This window comes from Gorilla gorilla, chromosome 6, assembly GCF_029281585.2.
Source record: "Gorilla gorilla gorilla isolate KB3781 chromosome 6, NHGRI_mGorGor1-v2.1_pri, whole genome shotgun sequence".
NCBI classification, from domain to species: Eukaryota; Metazoa; Chordata; class Mammalia; order Primates; family Hominidae; genus Gorilla; species Gorilla gorilla.
In genome coordinates, this window is record NC_073230.2 from 107,552,575 (window position 1) to 107,563,233 (window position 10,659).

The following is a 10,659-nucleotide window of genomic DNA, read 5'->3' on the forward strand; positions in this document are numbered from 1 at the left end:
TAGTTACTTGCTACATACAATGGGGGTACAGGCAATGGGTAAATACAGCCATTTCAAATGGGAGAAATTGGGCAAAACAAAGGGGCCACAGGCCCCAAGCAAGTCCGAAATCCAGCAGGGCAGTCAAATCTTAAAGCTCCAAAAGGATCTCCTTTAACTCCATGTCTCACATCCAGGTCACTGTGATGCAAGAGGTGGGTTCCCATAATCTTGAGCAGCTCACCCTTGTGGCTTTGTGGGGTATAGCCTCCCTCCCAGCTGCTTTCATGGGCTGAAAAGTGAGTGTCTGCAGCTTTTCCAGGCACACATTGCAAGCTGTAGGTGAATCTACCATTCTGAGGTCTGGAGGATGGTGGCGCTCTTCTCACAGCTCCACTAGGCAGTGCCCCAGTAAGGATGCTGTGTGAGGGCTCTGACCCCCACATTTCCCTTCTGCACTTCCCTAGGAGAAGTTCTCCAGGAGAGACCCGCCCCTGCAACAAACTTCTGCCTGGGCATTCAGACATTTCCATACATCCTCTGAAATCTAAGTGGAGGTTCCCAAACCTCAGTTCTTGACTTCTGTGCACCTACTGGCTCAACACCATGTGGAAGCTGCAAGGCTTGGGGCTTGCACCCTCTGAAGCCACGGCCTGAGCTGTACATTGGCCCATTTTAGTCATGGCTAGAGTGGCCAGGATGCAGAGCACCAAGTCCATAGACTGCACACAGCACAGGGACCCTGGACCAGGCCCACAAAACCATTTATTCCTCCTAGGCCTCTGGGCCTATGATAGGAGGGGCTGCTGTGAAGACCTCTGACATGCCCTGGAGACATTTTCCCCATTGTCTTGGGGATTAACATTTGGCTTCTCATTACTAATGCAAATTTCTGCAGCCAGCTTGAATTTCTCCTCCAAAAATCAGATTTTCTTTTCTATCGCATCATCAGGCTGCAAATTTTCCAAACTCTTATGCTCTGCTTCCCTTATGAAATGGAATGCTTTTAACAGCAACCAAGTCACCTCTTGAATGCTTTGCTGCTTAGAAATTTCTTCCACCAAATACCCTAAATAATCTCCCTCAAGTTCAAAGTTCCACATATCTCTAGGGCAGGGCAAAATGCCACCAGTCTCTTTGCTAAAACATAATAAGAGTCACTTTTGCTCCAGTTCCCAACAAGTTCGTCATCTCCATCTGAGACTGCCTCAGCCTGGGCCTTATTGTTCGTATCACTACCAGCATTTTTGTCAAAGCCATTCAACAAATCTCTAGTAAGTTCCAAACTTACCCACATATTCCTGTCTTCTTCTGAGCCCTCCAAACTGTTCCAACATCTGCCTATTACCCAGTTCCAAAGTTGCTTCCACATTTTCAGGTATCTTTTCAGCAGTGCCCCACTCTACTTGTACCAATTTACTGTATTACTTGATTTTCACACTGCTGATAAAGACATAGACAAGACTGGGTAATTTATACAGGAAAAAGGGATTAATGGACTTGCAGTTTCACGTGGCTGGGGAGGCCTCACAATCTTGGCAGAAAGCAAGGAGGAGCAAGTTACATCTTATGTGGATGGCAGCAGGCAAAGAGAGAGCTTGTACAGGGAAACTCCCATTTTAAAACCATCAGATCTTGTGACACTTATTCACTACCACGAGACCAGCATGGGAAAGACCCACCTCCATGATTCAATTGCCTCTCAGCGGGTCCCTCCCACAACACATGGGAATTCAACATAAGATTTGGGTGGGGACACAGCCAAACCATATCAGAAGGATTAATATTGCTAAAATGTGCATATTACCCAACGTGATCTACAGATTTAGTGCAAACCCTATTAAAATACCAATGACATCCTTCACAGAAACAGGAAAAGCAATCTTAAAATGAACGTGGAAATGCAAAAGATCCCAGATAGCCAAAGCAACCTTGAGCAAAAAGAACAAAGCTGAAGGCATCATGCTACATGACTTCAAAATATACTACAAGGCTATAATAACAAAAATAACATGGTACTGGATAAAAAAGATGCATAGACAAATGAAACCTGAATGGAGAACCCAGAAATAAATCTATGCATTTACAGTCAACAGATATTTAACAAACGCATGAAGTACAGATATTGGGGGGGGGGACTTTCTTTAATAAATAGTGCTAGGAAAACTGGATATCCACATGCAGAAGAATGAGACTAGATTCCTATCTCTCACTATATACAAAAATGAATTGTAAATGAGTTAAAGACTTAGATGTAAGATCCCAAACTATCAACCTACTATGGGAAAACACAGGGGATATGGTTCATGAAATTGGACTCGTCAAAGATTTTTTAAAATAACACCTCAAAAGCATAGGAAACAGAAGCAAAAATTAGGCATATTGGATTATGTCAAACTAAAAAGCTCTTGCAAAGCAAAGGAAACAATCGATAGAGTGAAGAGACAACTTACAGGTTAGGAGAAAGTATTTGCAAACTACTCATCCAGAAGGACATTCATATCCAGAATATATAAGAAACTCAAACAACTCAGTAGCAAAAATGATAATAATCGATTTTTAAAATGGGCAAAATATTTCTAAATAGATGTATCTCAAAAGAAGGCACACAAATGGCCAACAGATATATGAAAAAAATGTTTAACATCATTAATCATCATGGAAATGCAAATGAAAACCACAGTAAGACATCACTTTACTCTAGTTAAAGTGGTTATTACCAGGGAGATAAAAAATAATAAATGCTGGCAAGGATGTGGAGAAATGGGAACTCTTACGCACTGTTGATGGAAATGTAAATTAGTATAGTCATTACGAATACAAATTAGAACAGTACTGAGGTTCTCAAAAAATTAAAAACAGAATTACCATATGATTTAGCAATATCATTTCTGGGTATATATCCAAAGGAAATGAAATCAATATGATAAAGAAATATCTGCATTTTTATGTTTATTGCAGCACTATTTATAATGGTCAAGGTATGGAGTCTACTTAAATGACCGTCTGCAGATGAATGGATAAATAAAATGTGATATGTATATATCACATTAATAATGTTCCATTGTGTATGAATATATATATATATATATAGTCATAAAACAGAATGAAATCCTGTCATTTATGACAAGCTAACATGGGTGAACCTGGAGGACATTATGTAAAGTTAAATCAGCCAGGTACAGAAAGACAAACACTTCATGATCTCATTCACATGCAAAATTTTAAAAAGTTGATTTCATAGAAGGAGAGAGTAGAATAGTGGTTATCAGAGGCTTGGGAAGGTTGAGGGGAGAAAACAGGAAAGGTTGGTTAATGTGTTCAAAGTTACAGTTAGGAAGAATAAGTTTTGGTGTTCTATTACACATTAGAATGACTATAGCAAATAATGTAGTATTATTTCAAGATAACTAGAAGAAAAGATTTTAAATATTATCACTACAAAGAAATAATAAATGTTCAAAGTGATAGATATGGTAATTACCCTGATTTGATCATTAGACAATGTATACACACATTGAGTCATCACAATATACTCCATAAATATGACAATTATAAATTTAAAAATTGATAAAGAATTAAAATTTTACAACCTATTTATGAAACATAGTAGTTGTTTTGTTACCTGCATCTGATAACAAATATTCGTGTAAATATACATAATGCACATATCAAGTTCCCTAAGCAACTTGAAAATACATATATTATTTTGAAGTAAATCACCACTCCACAAATTATCAAAAACCCATCACCTTTCAGTTAGCTCATTGTTTTGTATTTTTAAAATACCTTATAGGGGCCATACATAGTCTAAAAATATTTAATTTTTTTTGTTTCCCAACTTTATTTTATCTTTAGTGTTACAAAATTAGTTGATTTAAAAAACCCATATTAGGCCAGGCGCGGTGGCTCACGCCTGTAATCCCAGCATTTTGGGAGATCAAGGCGGGCAGATCACCTGAGGTCAGGAGATCGAGACCAGCCTGACCAACATAGAGAAACCCTGTCTCTCTAAAAATACAAAAATTAGCTGGGTGTGGTGGCATGCCTGTAATCCCAGGTACTCGGAAGGCTGAGGCAGAAGAATCGCTTGAATCCGGGAGGTGGAGGTTGCAGTGAGCTGAGATCGCACCACTGCACTCCAGCCTGGGCAGCAAGAGCGAAACTCCACCTCAAAATAAATAAATAAATAAATAAATAAATAAATAAATAAATAAAATAAAAGATAAAAATAAAAAACTCATATCCTCAGCATTTCATTCATTTATTGTGCTTAAAATTGCTATGCATTGTATTTGGGGTTGCAATTATGTCATCTCGACCCTAGAGTAATGTGGTATAGTATCTTTTTCATTTTTGTAGTACATATTTACATAAAAAATTATGTAAAGAGATAAGAATAATGAAATTGTGTGATTACTTCAGGTATCACAATTTCTCAGGAAATAACATATATTCCTTTTTAGTGTTATTGTCTATTTCATTGTCTTGTCTTCATGAAGATATGGCCTAAATAATACTTCCTTAAGCAGCTTTAAATTTTTAATAGTTGTGTGTGAATAGATTTTTCAGAATTGTGGGCACTAACAGTAAATGACAGCTGTTGCAAATTACTCATTCTTTCAGGTGTTGGGGAAAATGTTATGATGACATCATTATAAAGGTGAAAGATTTAATGAGACATAACCATAAGACAAGGGGAAGGCATAAGGATTTTTAAAAATTGCATACTGACCTGTATATCAAGTAAAGTAATAGTAAAGGACATTTGCTATGATTTTCCATAAAAGCTAATATGGAAATCTATACTGTCATTCCTACTTGAAAAGGTGGAAGGACATTCGTGCAATGAGGCATTGATAAATGCCTGCAAATTAGAATGAAATGGCAATTTTGTCTATGGAATGTTTATCTGCCCTGTCAAATAGGAATTGAAACATATTCCACTTCTACTTGTCAGAATAATGTTCCTGAGTTTCAGGCCATTGTATTTTTTTGTCTCAAGAAATTTGGTTCCAGGTTTGCTGTGAATATAGTGTAAGGACAAACATTACTTGAATTTATAGTATAACTCTAATTATGATTTTATTTTATGTGTCTGATTATGATGCTAGGAAGATAAGCTTTTTGTGGTAAGGCTGTTTTGAATCGTTTATTTTGCTTATTAGAAAATGTATCTTCCATAAGCATTCCACCTAAAATAGGTATTCTGAATTAAAATTTACTAAACTTCTTGGTGTGTGAGTGTGAGTGTGTGTGTGTGTGTCTGTTTGCTTGCCTCCTACAAGCAATGCAATTTAGTTAATTTACTTTTGAAGGATCCAGTAGTAACAGGCTATGGCATTTCTTATTTGTACTTTTACATTGTTATTTTTTTCTCATATATTTACCCTAATAAAGTAATTTATCATTTGCCAGGGGTGTATATGCATATATATATATACACATATATATACATATATATACATATATATACATATATACACATATATATACATATATACATATATATACATATATACATATATACATATATATACATATATACATATATACATATATATACATATATACATATATACATATATACATATATATACATATATACATATATACATATATACATATATATACACACGTGAAAAATGAAAAATTACAAATGATAAATATATATACATATATAGATATGTATCTATATATGTATAGATACATATCTATATACACACACACACTCACACACACACAAAGTGCTGGGAAGTCACATATTAAGATAGTTATGTCTAGCAGTGAATTTAACTCTTCCAACAGAGAGAATTCCGTCAATGAGAAACTGAGACAGTTAAATAATTGGTCCTAGCTTGTATAGCAACTAATTGGGAGAACAAGCATATAAAATGAAGCAGTCTGGCTAGAGGGACACCATTTCACTATTTCTGTTCTTTGAGCTATCCAAAGGGGACTGCAAACCCTACAATACATTATTTAATTTTGCTTTAAACTCTCATTTAACATTTTCCCTATATATTTTAAAACAATTTATACTTACAGAAAAGTTGCAAAGACAGTACAGAGAGCTCCTTTATAGCTTTTACCCAGCTTCCTCTAATGTTAACATCTTGCATAAATACTGTACAATTATTGAAACTAAGAAACTAACTTTTTTTGGTAGAGACAGAGTCTCATTATGTTGCCCAGGCTGATGTCCAACTCCTAGCCTAAGGAATCCTCCTGCTCATCAGCCTCCCAAAATGTTGGGATTACAGGTGTGAGCCACTGCACCTGGCCATGAAATTAACTTTGGTACAAAATTATTAACTAAACTATATTTCTCATTTCATCAGTTTTCTCATTTCATTCATTTTTCCACAAATGTTCCTTTTCTATTCTGGGATCCAATCCAGGATGTCACATTACATTTAGTTCTCCTCTTTTCTTAATCTCCTCCAATCTTTTCCTTATCTTTTTCATGATCTTAACACTTTCAAAGAGCATGACCTTATATGTTATAAAATTTGTTTCAATTTTTGTATGTCTGCTGCTTTCTATTAGAAAGAGGCTATGGATGTTGAAGAAAGTATTACAGAGGTGTTGTCTGTTTTCAGGCATCATATCAAGGGTGCATGGTGTTTGTGTCTTATTCGTGGTTATATTAACATTTACCACTTGGTTAAGGTGGTGTCTCCCAAATTTTTTCACTGTTAGCATTTTTCTTTTTGTAATTAATACGTATTCAGAGTGAGATACGTTAAAGCTATTAAATGCACTGTTTCTCAGACTTTTGTTTTCTGATTTCAGCATTTGTCTTCTGATCGGCATTTACTGCTGGATCTTGCCTCCAATGATTACTACATTGCTATAATGATGATATTATGTTTTCTTTACTTTTATATTTATTAAATGAAATTCATCTATAAGAAGGAGTTGACCCTTTTTCTTCCCAATTATCTTTAAATACATTTAACAACAGGAAAAAATTCCTATCTCCCCCCACAGTTATCCATTTTGGCACTCATTTCTTTGCATAGATCCATGTTTTCATATGGAATAGCTTTTCCTCTGCTCGAAGAAAATCCTTTGCCATTTCTTACAGTGCAGATATGCAAAGAACACATTCTTTTAGCTTTGTTGTTCCAAAGACTTTTTTTATTTGGACTCCAGTGAAAGATTTTCACCATGCAAAGCATTCTAGGCTGGAAGTTTTATTCTTTCAGCCCTTTAAATATGTTTTTTCCATCTTATTCCAGTTTGGATAGTTTATGAAGAAAAGTCTACCTTAAATGTTATCGTTATTCCTTCATACCAAAGGTTGATGATATTTTTCTGTAAAGGTCAAGATAGTAAAGATTTTCAGGTTTTGCAGGGGTCACATAATGACACTGTTACATATTCTTCTTTTTTAAAGAAATATAAAAATATTCTTAGCTTTTGAGTGCTGTAAGAACAGCACACAGGCCAAATTTGGCACATGGACCACAGTTTGTTTACCCCTACTTTATGGTTTTTTTTTTTTCTCTTGCTGCTTTTAAGGATTTCTCTCATTCTCTTTCTCTCTATATATTTAATTTAACTATAATATGCCTTGGTGTAGTTACCTGCATGTTTCATCTGTGTGATTGTCATTTAACTTCTTGGGTCCATGGGCTTAAATTCACCAAATTTGGAAAAATCTTGGCTATAATTTCTTTAATTTTTTTTCTTACCATAACTCCTTCCAGCTGTTAATCTTGTCTCATAAGTCATTTTTCCTGTACTTTTTCTTTTTCATTCTCTCTACTTCCTTTTGGATAGTTTTTGATAGTATGTTTTCAAGTTTACTGATTTTTTTTTTCTGCCGAATCTAATCTTATTTTAAACTTAGCCAGTGAGTTTGTTACTTCAGGTGTATTATTTTTCATTTTTAGTAATTATATTTGGTTATTTTATATATTTTCCACTTCTCATTATGTTCATGTTTTTCTTTAAATCTCTGAGCATGTTTATAATAGATTTTACAGTCCTTGTTCACAAATACCCGCATTTTTGTCATTTTAGGAAATATTTATATTGATGACTATGTCTTGTTGTAAATCTCATTTTTCTGATTCTTCATATGTGTAATTTTTTCATTAGGTTTTTTGTGAATGTTATGTTGTTAAGTGTTGACATTTATTGTCTTTATTTAAAGAGTGATGGACATTGTTAGGCAGTTATTTGTCAACTAACTAACAACTAATTGATGAGTAACTGCCTAACAATGTCCATTGCTCTTCAAATAAAGGTTTTTCAAAGCTACTTTTTAAAAACCTTTTAAATATTTTTTTTAGGGCAGGTCTAGAGCAGTATTTAATTTAGCCCTAATATAAAGGCATTACCTTCTGGGGTCTCTACACAGTGTTCCACGTATTGATTCATCCCTACTCTGCATGGTTAGAGCTAGAATAATTCCCAGTGTTGTGTGATTCTTGGGACTTGTTTGGCTTATAATTCCCTGGTCATTGCTCTTTCCTTAGATGTTCTTTGCCTGCATTTTGGGGTTTGACTCTTCTGTGCAGAATGCAATCCACTAAAAATTCAGAGGTCCCTAAACAGATTATTGGAACTATTTCTCTGTATATGTCTCTCATCTTGCATTTTCTACCTTGTAAATTCTAGTCACCTCAGCATCCTGGAAGTCGAATCCTCATGTAGTCAACAAAATCACTGATTTCTGTTTGGGTTTCCCCTCCCTGTGTTGCATTCCAGAAACTGTCTCCAGGCATAAAGATACTGCAATTTGTTTCCCTAATTCTAGGAATAATAGCCCTGCCCTGCCTATTGTCTAACATCTAAAAATGTTTATTTTATATAAATTGTTGGGTTTTCTAGTTGTTATAGTAGGAAGAGAAGTCCAAGGCCTATTACTTCCTGTGTGCTGACCACTGGAAAATCTTGAGCAGAAGAGTGCTGCAAATAATGGACCTGTCCCCTGTGCCTCGAAACTGCAGCCTGAAATCCAGCGCTTACTATCCTGTTTATGCCCAGTTGCTCACCTGTGACTTTTCTTTCCCTGTTCTTTTGATTACAGCTATCATCCAATATTTGACTTCTTTGTGTCAAAGAGGCTAACAGACATTTTTCTCCATATTTTTCACATTCTCCATGACAAAGTATTGAATATGAAACAAGAAATACATAGGAATGGCTGAGGTTTTATAGCATCCAATTAAACTGATACATAATCTCCACTTTTATGTAAGTGTACTAAGACTGAGCCTGTAAGAACTTCACTGAAAAGATTTAACATCATCATGTCATAGAATTGCCTCTGACATGCATAACTGATCAATATTTATCTATAGAATGAATCAGTACATTAATGTCTGTAGTCATTTGTAGGTGTTGAGCTACTACCTCTTAGTTACAAACCCTGATAATTTTCTCTGATTTAAAAGTAGGCCAGGCACAGTGGTTCACACCTGTAATCCCAGCACTTTGGGAGGCCAAGGCAGGAAGATCACCTGAGGTCAGGAGTTCAAGACCAGCCTGGCCAACATGGTGAGACCCCCATCCCTACTAAAAGTACAAAAAATTAGCTGCGCATGGTGGTGGGCACCTGTAGTCCCAGCTACTCAAGAGGCTGAGGCAGGAGAATCCCTTGAACCTGGGAGGCTGAGGTTGCAGTGAGCTGAAATCAAGCCACTGCACTCCAGCCTGGGTGACACAGCGACTCTGTCCAATAAATAAATAAATAAAAATAAAAGTGACTTGATTTTTTACATCATATTCCCTTTCTCATGTATGGCTGTAGGATGAACTAGAGCTGTAAAATTCTTCACAGGTAACATAGAAGTGATTTGCCCTTTAAAGCCTTCCATCTTAATGTAGTATAGTGTAGCTGTTCGCACAGATAGAGTCTAAAGTCAGGCTGCTGGGAAAGGGAAGGAAAAGGAGGAAAGAGATAAAGAAGGGGAATGAAAAGAGAGGATTATTTGGTAGACAAATGACAAGTTTAAATTTAACATATAAAACATATGTTTTGTTTCTCCACCTTCCTTTCTTTAAAATGGCGTCATTTTCTGAGTTTTGGTGAACATAATTTCTTTTCCACTTTGAATGCCTCAGAAAGCAATAATCTTCATAGTCTCAAAGCCAAGCTTTCATGCACTGACATCTATCTTTGTAGTTAAGGGGTTCACAGAATTGCTGTTAGACACACAAATGAATAGATGCACTCACACTTTCCACTCATAAAGAATAAAAGCAACTTGACATTTTCTATACTCCTTTATTTAGTCTGAAAGTCTCAGGACTTTTCCAGTTACAAATATTAGATTCTTAAAATGGTAAGCATGCTTAGCAAAACATAACTAATTTCTGATATTTCTGTGTATAGTCTTTCTGGATTAAAACATTTCAATTTCTTGTCCACCAGTATTCTTTTGCTTTTATTTAATCAGAATCAAAAGTAATGATAAAATTCATGGCAAGATAAATCAAATGTGACCTTACTCTCTGTTACCAATGGACAGACAATGTTCATTTACTATTAACTGCTAGTTCATTAAAATGGTTATGAAACAGATTATTTTATAAACAATAATATTGAGAAAATCCTGGCTCCAAATCTATACTACTATTTTATTATTTAATTACTTAGCAAAATACTTAATTATCTTTGCTACAAAAACATCAAATTGTAAATTTTTTTCTTTTTTTTTTTTT